We start from the raw sequence: 13,351 nt of genomic DNA, 5'->3' as shown, positions 1-13,351 counted from the left end.
TTTAATTTCAAAAGTTTCCTTACGATTTTAACTCTTCCGTAGAGGCGCTATATTCTCAGAGAGGGAACCGGAATTCGATAAAATATTGCAAGGTGTCGACAATAGGTGGCGGTAGTTGGTTTAAAAGAAGAATCAAATAATCCGGGAGCAAATGTACCTACATCGTATTTAAAAAGTTTACTGGGCCATAGGAAAGGCCTTGGTAGCGCGTTTTAATATTATCCAGATGCTCTAATCAACTCTTATTTATATTATCATTATATACACTCTTTCATAAATATGTTGCACTCATGAAATAATAGTATACTTAATTAAACCGTTACTCAATTACAAAAATTAACCAGTAATGTAATTACTCAAATATTTTTCAACCAGTGACAATACATTTCATTATGAATGCTCCCTCCTACACGTGCAACGACCTTTTATTCACGCTGCAGCGTGCGTAATACGGTCTATGATGCTTGTATGGTTACCAAGGTGGAAGTGTTAAAACTCTCAGCTTTCATTTTATTAAATTCCTTTGGTATATTTGCATAACATCAAAGAAGCAAAGAACATACTCTATTGTATCTTTCACACAACACCAGTAATAAGGCGAGTACGATAATTGTTATTACACTATCGTGAAATAAATAAAAGGGTTTACGTAGTATCTAATAAACTGTAATGTCTCTTTGTGATTTTCGACAATTGTTTTAATGTGAAATTCCTCAAAATATATGTCCTTCAGGATCGATAAAATTAAATCCTGAATCAAATGAGTACTTCATGCAGCAAATTAAATATCATTAAATGTTTGTAACAATAATCAGATAATTCATTGGACCGCCTAGTTGGGTAGACGTGTGAAACGTGAAGTATTTAAATTTCTATATACACAATAAATTTTAAATTAGCCTCGACTAAATCTAGATATAATTATTTCTTGGAGTAAAATTATAAAGAGTCTTCAATAATTTAATAAATTAATAGTAAAAGAAAATAAAGCAATGAAAACCCTACTTTATGGCAAGGTTGCTCAAACTAATCTGTGAAAGATCAAGTTAGGTCAGGTTAGTATTAAATTTTCGTTCAGTTCAAACCTGTGTAAAATTTGATTATCTCATTAATGTGACATGATCAATTACCACTTTTGCCGAAAGTGTGTGAATTTTAAGATCGTTCAGGTGATATCAGGAGAGTACTGCACGAAATTAGGTTACTTGAAGGCTATATTATATTATAGTTTTATAAGACCTAAACATGAATTAATAAAAATTAAAAGAAAATCATTGCCCGCATTAATTTTTTATGAGTAATAATTGAAGTGTACTTCATCCGTGCCTTTGTGTATCGTTTTTTAATGAGCGGAAATCCATTAAAGAGAAAAAATCTTTGTTAAACAATAAGATAGCAAGATTATGGTTGAGTATAGCTGCAGATACATACCCTATACGAAATTAGTTTATATTTGGTTCATGTGAATTTATCCTGTAATGTAAATTGTTACAACTTAGACCAAAACTTTGTGATTTTTCAACCCACACGAAGTAGTTTAGTTTACATACATATAGGTAAATTGCGCAATAATTTTAGTAGTTTATCAAAATTAGTGTAAAATCTTGTTTTTCTACTCGCGTGCACGGAAATTTATTTTTTCACACATATTTAAGTGCAAAAAATGGTAGTTTTCCAATGTAGTAGTGTGAAAATTTTAACAGCGGAAATTTTTTTCCCGCAGTATTGTGTTGGTAGCAATTAAACAGTTCTTTATAAAGTACCGATTTTAGAACAGTTTTTTCAAATATCAGCAAAATAAGTGCTGTCTTAACCTCCTCCTGAGGCGGCCATCCCCTTTATGTGAACTATGGGTTAAACTGCCCTACCATCTTGAGAAATGCTACTACATGACTTGTAATAAAGGTAGTTTGAAGAAAAGTAAAAAGTGGATCTTAAAGATTTAAAGTGTTTGCAGTAAGTTTATCCTCTACAATGTGTGTTTAAAAATTGTAGCCATATACAGGGCATTTCAAATTCGACCTTTACGATTGGGATCTCGGAAATTAGAAGCGATGAGAAGAAGTTTAACTGACGGCAAAATTACGTCATTTAGCGCTTGACAAAATGCCATTTTCAAAATTTGAATTTTCTAACTGCTTTTGAAGATTGCCGAAAAAACTAAAAATTCGAAATTTCGTTTTTATTTTCTTTAAAGTTATTTGACAAGAAAATCCTAAACCACAAGCACGTTTTCTTTGTTACTTTTTCTCACACTACATGATGACATTTTTAAATTTGATATCCGACGTTTCGCCGTTCGGCCATCGTCATCAACTTTTTTTCTGCTTGTGGGAGCCACATTGGATTTTTTGGCTGAAAAATAATCGAATGGCAAATCTAAAAACGTTATCGTGTCGCTGAGAAAAAATTATAATGAAAACATATTTGTTGTTTTGCTCTTATCAAATAAACTGAAAAGAAAATAAAAACGAAATCTCCAATTTTTAGGTTTCTCGGATAGCCTCTTAAGTAATCGAAAAATTCAAATTTTGCAAGCGATATTTGGTCAAGCACTAAAACGACGCAATTTGGCTCCCATTTCAACTTTTTCGTATATCCTATAGTTTCCGAGATATCAGTGGTGAGGACCCAATTTGCAATGTCCTGTATTTGAGTCATTTGAAATATCACAGACTCTTAATATCAAAAATCTTTAACGTGTACATACCAGGTGCAAAGTGGATAACTTTGATCCAAAAACATCTTGCAGCCAAACTTTTCCATGCGCTATATATCGTTAAAGCAAATCACAAACGGAGATTTATTTTTAACATCACGCACTTAACGAAAGCACAATGTATTGCGAACAGATAAACATGTCAAAAGTCCATATTTTTTATTAGTTTAATTAATTAAGTGAAAATAAGTGGAGAAAAACAAAAGCAGGATCTAAGCCAAAAGCCAAAAATGAGTCGTGCAAGGAGATCAACAACAGATTTTAACGTGACCTAGGAATACAGACTGTAGATTGATCCGGTGAATTTTGTCCTTGAAGTTTGGTTACCTACTAAGGAATCTATAGTTTTTGAAATCATAACTTCACTAGTTTGTTAAGCGAAAGTTTTCTAACACGCATAAATATAAAGATGTGACACGAATACAGCCCGCCGGCAGACTAAAAAATGCCAATTTTTTCCTTCTAATATAACTGATTTTTCGCTTGAACTTAGACATTCCGTTATCTGAAGATAAACGGTTTTCGAAAAAAATCACTATTTTTTCGAGATAAGATGATTACGAGTGTCGACCTCTATTTAACATTTTCCATATAGTAAGTAGTGGGAGCGAAATCGTGTTTGGCATGAGATAAGCAATTCGAACAACTATAAGCAAACGCTTCAATTGGTTTATGTGGCATCTTGTTCAAATTTACTAGTTTTGGTTAATTCTCAAGTTAAAATGGCGAAAACTTGTGGTGCAGCTCAGTGTTGTTCATGGGTAATTTGGAGCTTAAATGTATACTGAAAAAAATTGGTGGCTAAAGTTTGAAACACCATTCAGGTTAGTTCAGTTGTATGGCGATTCATGATCTGAAAAGAAATTGAAACATAGTTTTCGAATTGTGCATCCATTCTCATATAGTGCATCCTTTCTAGATTGAGGCACTACGAAAAATAATAACTAATAATAACTTTGATGCCTGGCTACCGAGGCAAAAAATGTGTGGGATTAAATTGGCAGCTTAAAATTGTACGAGATCTCAATACAAGGTTCTGCAAAATACTTCAGTTGAGTGGTCTTAACTTAATTTAGCTCCTGCAGAGCTCTAAAAACACGAAAAACATAGTATCCTGTATTTCGTGTTTTCTAGTTCTCAGTTCTTTTACGAACTTAAATTTCATGAAATATACAGGGTGCTTCTCAAACATACCGCGCAAATTTCAGGAGATACTTTTTGAATCAAAATAAGATAAAATATCTCCACAAACGAGTCGATTGAGGAATTTTAGGGGGATGTTCGCAGGGTTGGTCTGTTGGAATTGTACACAAGAATAGTAACGACCAGTAGATTTTGTCAACTTTCATCATTATTTCAAATAGAGCTATCGACAATGAAACTTTTCTGTCCTTCCTATACAAAAACCTTACGAAGACATAAGACGAAGATGCAAAAAAGTCTATATACGGAAGATGGAGGGAACAAATGAATATGTTACTCGATGACTTCGAGTGAGCATTTTGCTGAAGATTGAGGAAAAGTTCGTACCTCATGGTTCGAAGTGGTCATATTTTATAGGAATTTCAGTATCCAATAAGTCTAAACCAACAAACCTGATCAAACAACTACTTTTTTCGAATAGTTGGGCGGAACTAAAACTGGGACATTTTTGAAAATCGCTAAACATTTTTAGGCTTTACATTACACATAAGAATCGACTAGGAAAGTTACTGAACTTATTTTTGAAAAAGAACCAATATATGTTAATATATTACAGAGAGATTTTATTGCAATTTTAACATGAACAACGCCCAATAATTTGAATAATTTACTATAGTTGCGGCTCGATGACGGACTTTATGAGCACTTTGTATATTATCAGAATGCTTTATGTGCGAAAACAGAACTAAAGGTGCTTCCTTTTACAGGAAAAATGTAATATGGTGTTTTGTTTGAAGTAATATAGACGAGGAGCTTTTGCCCTTGGAAACTTGAAGATGAGGAAAAATAATTGTTTCAAAATTGCATTTGCATTAAGGACCTTTGAAAAAATATCCTTCAAATTCCTATTATTGACCCATCTGACTTTTCTCAACAACTATCCTAAAAATAGTTCACTTTTCGCAGAGCCAACCGATTTTATCCTAGTATAAACATTTTTATAAAGACCTGATTGATTGACATTCATCTAAATATTTTTCTTAATTTTCAGCCATTTTTCTATTGGAAATTAATTTTAAATTAAACTAACAATAGATTTTATTTGACACATAACTTTCGGAAAATTTCGAGAAGTTTACATGTGACTCGGAATAACAGCAAGTTTTCTTTAAAAGAATTCCTTCCTGATTATTGTGCAGGCATGTTGAAAATTAGTCGTCAACTAAGTTAAATGAAAAAAACTGAAGGCGTGGAAAAATTCCTCATAGAGAAATTTCAACGTTTTAAATTCGCGAGTCGCCAAATGGTTGCCGGGTGGTTGAAGAGCATTGATATACCTAATATCTTCATAATGATCAAGCTTAACTTTCCAATAACATATCATATTTCCACAACTCAATAACATCAATAATTACCTACAACTGAATGACCTAATTAGCTAATAGGGAAAAAAACTAGATAACAAACGTCTTTTTATTGACTTTTTTATTCTTTATCTGGTCGTGAGAAACTTTCTTTTCGTTAATTAGGCAGTGGATAATAAAATAAGGCATAATTAAATTCAAACGATAAAAATCACATAATTTTGTCGATATGCGGCTTTCTGATAATGGGAATGTTAGAGACGTTTAGCAATAGTCTAGTGATAGTCAAGTGTCAGGGGTAAAAACACGCGACCACACGCAACTAAATCACATGGTCTCACGTGACTTTGCGATACATTATGCTTTCAACTTAAACTGTCGATCACATAACAATGTAACCATAACAGGTAGGACCTAGCCTAATAGGACCTGATCAAAAGCTTAATCTAAAGAGCGCAAATACTCTACTAATTTCTTCAGGTAAGAAAAAACTTGCAACTTTATATACGTACACCTATCGCCGACAAGATTTTACAGTTAAAATCAAAAAGAGCAAAGAGAGTAAAGAGAACTAGTTCCAGCTGGTACTAGCTTTATATACCGTGTGAATTTAGCTATAGGAGAGCCAAAAGTCGCATTTTATGTTGATTTATTTAAATAATGTCGTCAAGATGTGCTTGGAAGCGAGTTAATAATGTGAGTAGACTTCCTACTTGTCGGTCCTGATCGGGTCAATTACATGTTTTGCTTATTATGTAAAATACCTGAGCATTGGAGAGTGATTAGTGGGACGGCAATTTCTTTTCCGTCTAATTTGGATACAGATGAAATGTGGGAAAATTGCAGGAAGAAATATTAGTGCAATTAAATAATGAGGAATTTGTAGGATTTTTCCTCGAACATTTCGTATCAAAAGCACCGGAAAAAAGCTCTTGGAAGGACATAGTTATGTTGTCAATAAGAGACATTAGAATAGTGATGAATCACTCACAATTTAACATAAATGCATTCTGAGGAGTAATTGGAGCACATACTTCTTTTCGATTTGAATAGGTTTAACCGTAGGTTAGGATACTTTCCTTATATGAGATTATCGTTGAGTCTGAGCTGCATCAAGATCTTATTGACCGTGTAAATGAAGGACATGGATTTTCTTCGTTGACCGCATTATCTGAGAATTCTCTATTTCCGAAATTCATTAATAGTGCCACAGAAATCCCGCTCATTGCACGTAATTAGTTTCGCACTTGAGCAAATCTGTCTTTGTGGGTTGCAATTTGTAGACACGTCTTTCTCGGACAGATCCTAGTTCAGAACTCAACATTTTAATATAATTTCCCTCATTCTTCAATCAAACTCTATTACATAATAATTTGCTTTCTCGCGTTTTTTGTCACTTTTTTCATGAATTATTGTATGCAAAAGAGTGACGCGAGAACTGGAATCAAGTGGCTACAAGGCTGCTTGACATTGCCTAGAGATATCACATGTGACGAAAAAAACTGTGCTCCAAGCACGATTTTAGTGGCTTATGTCAGAAAGAACCACAAATGAGTCCCTTGCTCATAATAGAAAACCTGATTGATGACCGCTTCAAAAGGCCGATATCCCCTTCTGTCTTCTTTCTCAGGTGGGGCTCAGAATGGTCCATATCAAGATATTTGGTACATTTTCGTTCTTCGCAGAAAAACCAACATGTGTCGTTCGATTTCTTTTTAGGAATTATCAAATAAACACTTGATTTTTGTAAGTAACTCACTAACTTAAAAACGTATTCCCCTGTGTTTTCTTTTAACTTATGGTTCAATTCGTGAGATCATTTGTGACCTACTTACAATGGCATTCTTTGGGGAAATCGTTTCTTAGTTACGTGCGTGAAAATACCCTTACTCCCAAGATACTTTCCCTTGAAGCCTCATTAGCAAAGGGACTAGAGTGAGGGAACCGTCGACAAGGGAACAAAAGTGACCCGCCGTGATACGCCTATAAAAAAAAAGAACTTGACATGATGATGCCTTTCTGTTGAAGAATTCTGTAATGCGGAGCAGACCACTTCGTTCGAAAAAAATAAGAATATTTATTTACCAGGAGGGTGTTTTCATCACAAAACTATCGTACAAAAAGCCCTTCAGAAATATTTGCACCTGAACTAAGGTTGAGCGATGGTTTCTGGCAATGGAAAGTGAAGAAAGGGAAAGGCATTAGTGGGGGGCAATTAAGATCAGTCCACCAACGTTCTGAGAAAATAGAGAGTTGAATGAAACCTTTTGAAAGAGTCATCACAATTTTGTTTATGAGTCAAGCTACCTACCTACATACAGTCTTCCAATTAATACGTTTGGGAGCAGGTGGTTTTCTCTCAAATGTGTATTATTTGATTCCTCTAGTTAATGTAAAAATATATTGAGGCTCGAATCAACTTGATTGAACTAACTGAACCTGTCGAATCTTATTAATTCAATTAGGTACCCTTCTTTCTACCTTTATGACTTGCCTATTAGGATTACAGAAACCAATATGTGTAAAGGACGCTTAGCTTTAAATTTAGGTAGAAACACTAAAATCTCTACCTGCAAAGGTTTCAAAATTAACTTCATCATAAAGCTTAAAACTGGTACTCTATAAATAAGTTCTGAGACTTTGATGATAAATTTGGTCAAGAGATTTTTTGGAACTTCCGCAATGATGTTAACAAAGAAGTTAGTTAATATCTCAAGTGGCCTAAAAAAAAGAAAGAAATCTTGGGAGGGTGCAACGCTATTATCCACTCCTATATATATTTCTTTAATATTTTTCTTCATACTTTCACGCAACTTGCACCATTTTTTTATCAGGATTGCAGAAGTTCTTGTGTATGGTTCCCGTCTTTACTGCAGACTTGGCGTTTATAGTAATATGGAGGGTAAGTAAATTATTTATAATTAAGAATACCATAGATACATCCATTTTCTTTTCGTGTAAGGTAATTTCTTTCCTGATATACGGGATGTTCAGGCAAACTTGCCTTGTACAAAAGTAGGTTCAGAAGTGCGCCTGGTACTACTCTATGAATCCTCCAGTATTCGGAAGAAGATTTCTTATGCTTTATCCTCAGTGGGAAATTTTGATCTTCTATTATCCGGCTTCGAATGAAATGAAACAGTTTGTTGTGAAATTTGTGAGATTTATTTTCAATGAAAAAAAAACTTAAACCTCCTGTACACTCGACACAAGCAACTGTATTATAAAGCATATTTTGCGGTATTGCGCTTTGGCTTTACCCGCTAGCGCCCTAGATTTATTTATACCAATGTTATTGGGACACCCTGTATACAGAAATACCCCTAGCTTTGTTGCACTTATATCCAACATTTATGTCTGTTTAAACTTGCTGCCCAATGATCAGTAAGTATTCCTTTCCTATTTACATACGTAGACTGTATTAGCAAAATCGCCCTGCTCATATTTGCCCATCATAATATCTCAAAACTAGTTTTTTAATGGTTGTTTAAAGCTAGACGTCACGATTTCTTCCCGCCTTAACACAACGTTCATAAATATTTATTTTGTTGTTCTTTTATTAAATAATAAATAACCAACTTTCTAATAATTATAATGGCGACTTGGCCGGAGTACCTACCAAACGTACGTAGGCAGTAGTTGCATTTTGGTTCTTTTGCTCTTTGTTTTAAACGCGTTTAACACTGAGAGTTTTCATGCAAGGTTCTAGTTATATGTTTCTTTTGGGGTCACATTAAGAATGCTAATGTCTAAAGTTTTAAATATCTAGCTCTATTATCTTATACCTCATTGATCAATTGGGGCAAATGTTGAAAGCTTTATAAATGGTTCTCATTATTACATACTGCTACGTTTTCTACCTGATTGGTACTTGGGTACCCAAAATCCATTCAGCAAACGATGTATAGGCGAGCAATAGAGAAATCGAAATAGATACTGCTGTAACGCATGCCGTAGTTACAGCCACGGATTTAACTCCTGTTGGAGGGGTGTAAACGTCCCATTTCGGTCATTGTGAACAAAATCTTTAGAACCAACTAAAACAGTATCAGAATGTAACAAAATCAGCTTCTCTGTACTAAACTTCGTTAGTTCAGGATAATTATTTCGAGAAAAGCTGCATAATTCAGGAAAATACAGACGCATCAACATTGAACTTGACCATGAACGCAAAGAGTGTACACATAGGTGGTTCAGTGCACTGGATATGTTTGCATATATGTTTACTCTCACTCGATTATTGGCGCTAATTTTTGGATTTTACTGACTATTGAGGAAGGCCAGGGATAAATTTTATCTTCTACGTTCGTAAGCCTAAAATCCCTTTTCCTTCCAGATAACGAGCGTTATAACGATCTGATATAGTTCAAATAATTCGCTATGATCTATTTTAAACGTTCGTTTGAACAAAAGATATCCCCCCAATTTTAAGTGTAAAAAGTGGTAATTTTTTGCACTATGTGGCCGTTGCGCAAGAATTTGAGAGCGGGAAAGGCACTTTTCGCACGTGTCAGGTGCACCACTTCTCGTTACTCAAGCATTTGGAAGCGGCAAAGGCAAATTGACATTCCTAAATAAATTTCCGAAAATCATTTAAGCTCTAGTGGTATTGTAAGCGAAAAGAGCATTCTGCATTCAGAAATTGGATACAGCGTTATCATTCTTTGATCCAAATTTGCATTTTTTTGTTTTAAATATAACCCAAGAAGAGCATATTGAAAGTTTTTTGACTTGATCGAAGAACAATATATTCATTTCCCTAAGATTGTGAGGGCACCGTACTGTGTTGACCAGATATCAAATTTATATACCTGCCTGTGGGTTCCCACCCGCTATAAGTCTATCCTTCTACGTATGCACACCCTTTTTTGTTGATGCGTTAAAGCAGGGACCTTCCTACATTCTATGCCTAAGAACTTCTACACTCCTAATAGAAAAGTAGTACCAATTGCGTGGGTGTTCGGAAGGCGAATAAAAAAACTGGTGAGAGGAAGAACTCTAACTGGGTTGCGATTTACACCAACTGAGGCCAAAGAAAGAGAATAATAATAATTAATTATTAAAGTGGCAATGGTTCTCGCATGTGCGAGTATGGAGGGTGTTGTTTTACTGAATATATTAAATCGACTTTCCTTGCTGAAATTGTTTGTGAAAATTGAAATCATGGTTGTGCAATACGCACCCATTGACAGAATTCTGAATGCGATATTTAGATAGACATAAGGAAGCAAAATTTCGGTCTTACTTTGTTCTCCTGACAATTCAAGAATATTTAATAAAATTTTTAATTTCTAATGCCTTTTTTCAATAATTCATTCATAACTAAAGTTTCGGGAGACCAAGGTTTCACTTCGAGACTGAGTCGAAGACTTTCTTGGTCTCGGTCTCGGCCTTAATATGGGAGAGAAATACCGATCATATATTGAGACTTTCAGAAGACTCGGCGTCCAATGGATTAATTTTCTTTCTAATTAGTTCAATCTTTGATGAAGATGACTAATCGAGTTCAAGGTTTTCATTTTATTTATAGTCAGCCAGATGACGAATTTTTGTTTCTTGTGTTGTGATTTTAGTCAGTGTGCCTTTCAGAATGCTTAAAACTGCGAATTAATTAATGTACTCTCATCATATCCAAAAAGAGATTTTACCGAAAAGAGACTTTAAAGAGAGTCACGAACTTTCATTTTTCCAGAAACTATGATGTTAAAAATGATGAACTTGACTCATGTTTGCGAAGCTACGAGATTAGTTTGGGTCTCGCGATAGAAGCCGAGACTAGGACAGGGACTTAAATTGCTACTACAAGGCCTACGAGTCTCGGTCTCGACCTCAATGTACAAGAGCGAGAATTACTTGTAAATACCCCCCGAGACTACAAGTATTTGTTCGATCTCGGCTTCGCAAAGCACTATCAGTGGAAAGTGGTTTAAGTACATTTAAGCATTTAGGTTCACTTATGAAAAACCTGATAATTTTAATAAAATTTCAATACCTTTTAATTACTACGTTATAACTTAGTCTAGGCTGATAGCAGATACCTAGTAAAGGATAATTCCGGTTAGACATCCATCTATTCATTAGAAAGTTGACACGTGGAACGATACAACAATCTTACAATAAATAAATCCAGAAAATGCGCCGAATAAAAAATATGTGGTTCGTGTGTGCACTTAATTGAGTTAAAATCTAAATCAAAGGGCAAATAATAATCATCCTGTTTTTCATACAACAAAAACTGACTCTTCATGATTTATTATTCTTTTATGAAACACAATTCAGGAATTACAATTACGTACAATATTTCTTATCTCATGTGACCAGAAAGAGTAATTGAAAGCATGAATAATATTTTAGATAGTAGCAAATGAATCCTCATTTTATTTTTAGATATAAAGAGAATTAAATATACATATATATATATATGTATATTTGACATTAAAACCTAAATTTTTGAAACCGGGAACAGCTTCATCTAGATCTGATTACAGGCCATCACCCCAAATCTCTGAATAACGATAAAAAAATTGAATAAAAGAATCGACAAAAAGGCGAAAGAAATATACAGATAATAGCACAAAGAACGAATAGCAGGTTTTAAATATGCTCGTTTCACCTGTTCGCAACAAAATTTTAATCAATTATCACCAAAAACCGCTAGAGGTGTTCGCAAATTTTGGTCAAAGAATTTCCATCTCTTCTTAGTACTGCAACTTCCACGACCCTGAGCTTCAATATTAGTCAGCATTACGATTTAACCATTAATTCAAATAGTATGCGTACTTAATAGTATGCAATTTAAATAGTATATGTATAGGTAGATGATATGAGAAGTATAACCTTGCTAATAATATAAATTATTGTCGAATGCCCACATAGAAACAAACACTTAGATTAAAAACGATCAAAAATACTGCGTGAATCACCATGCCCCAGATGAAATATCAAAGACGTTCCGCAATGGAAACTGAAAAATTTCCGAAACTAAAAATGTAACTTTTGTAAGTATGCCAAGGAATAAATTTTCATTAAAAATATGGCGAACTAAAAAATCACTAAAAATATAATTGCAATAACAAGCTATTTTTAAAAGTCGTCGATATAAAGCGGCCGACGAGCGCTGATTATATATTGCAAATATTGGAAGCTCATTGCAATTTTTAAGGTAGCGATATATGAGACTTGGACGTTAGCTAATGAATTTGACTCACGCCATACTACGTACTATATGTGATCAAATTCTTATCATACTTATGTTTTTTTAACTTCTAAATATTTACACAGTTACCTTCCTCAATAATAAATAGATTATCCGCAGTACATATTTAGAGTCACTGGGAGAAAAGCTCACAATTTATTACGGATATTTTTTTTAAATCCCAATAGACCAAATGTAACTTAACCGTTTCTCAAAAATTTTCTACGTAATATGATAAATTGAAAAAATCTGCACAGAACAATATCATTTCCATTCTTCTATCGAATTAAAAAAAAAATAAACGGAGCTGCAACATCATCACAGCTTCAGTCTTTTAGTTCTGTATCTTCCGCCCTTTTCAATCCTATTTTGGAACAGGCGTTAGATAACTTTATTAACGTTTGTATTATACTTCATGCACACTTCAGGTATTTATAGATTATCCTGCCTTCTCGCAACCCCTTTAAAACTTTCTTATCATACACATCAGTTTCCGAGTATATGAGAAAAATACCTCAGAAAAGCGATATGTTTCGAAATAAACCTTAGACTATTTCACAAATCAAATTGGGACGTTTGATAAGGGCAATTAGAGTAATCTTTAATGACCTTAAATTGGTGTAAGTATATCTCCAATACTTGGAGGATATTCGAAAGGCAACTAATAATAATTGAAACACTTGAAGCGACATACTTACAAAATATCCAAAACCACTTATTTGAACAAATTATCGGGAGAATATTATAAAATTAAATTTTTTTCTAGGCCTCCTTCATTTTATAGAAAGAAAAAAGTACTTGAGATAACAAACGAAATCTAATCCCGTCGACTAACCAAACACGAGCCTGTTTGAAAAAATGGGCGGAGTGCGAGTGAAAATCTCGAAAAAATTATTGGCCGATTTTTTCGGCATCGAACATGGCTGGATA

General features: G+C 34.0%; 1 protein-coding gene across 15 annotated transcripts in view; it reads right to left on the bottom strand.

The window, feature by feature from the left end:
- dati (datilografo) overlaps positions 1-13,351 on the bottom strand; it is a 150,938-nt gene that overhangs the window by 99,717 nt on the left and 37,870 nt on the right. The window contains exon 1 of one of the 15 annotated variants that reach the window (XM_066288720.1): positions 13,120-13,268. The exons of 13 other annotated variants lie outside the window; for them this stretch is intronic. The gene's annotated coding sequence lies outside the window, so the exon portion shown is untranslated. Of the gene's footprint in view, positions 1-2,710; positions 3,160-13,119; positions 13,269-13,351 lie in introns of those variants that run through there. One more of the 15 variants, XM_066288718.1, reaches the window with a different exon arrangement.

This window comes from Euwallacea fornicatus, chromosome 12 (genome assembly GCF_040115645.1).
Source record: "Euwallacea fornicatus isolate EFF26 chromosome 12, ASM4011564v1, whole genome shotgun sequence".
In the NCBI taxonomy this organism is placed as follows: domain Eukaryota; kingdom Metazoa; phylum Arthropoda; class Insecta; order Coleoptera; family Curculionidae; genus Euwallacea; species Euwallacea fornicatus.
The sequence above is the reverse complement of the archived record's forward strand: the minus strand, read 5'-3'. Positions and strand labels throughout refer to the sequence as shown.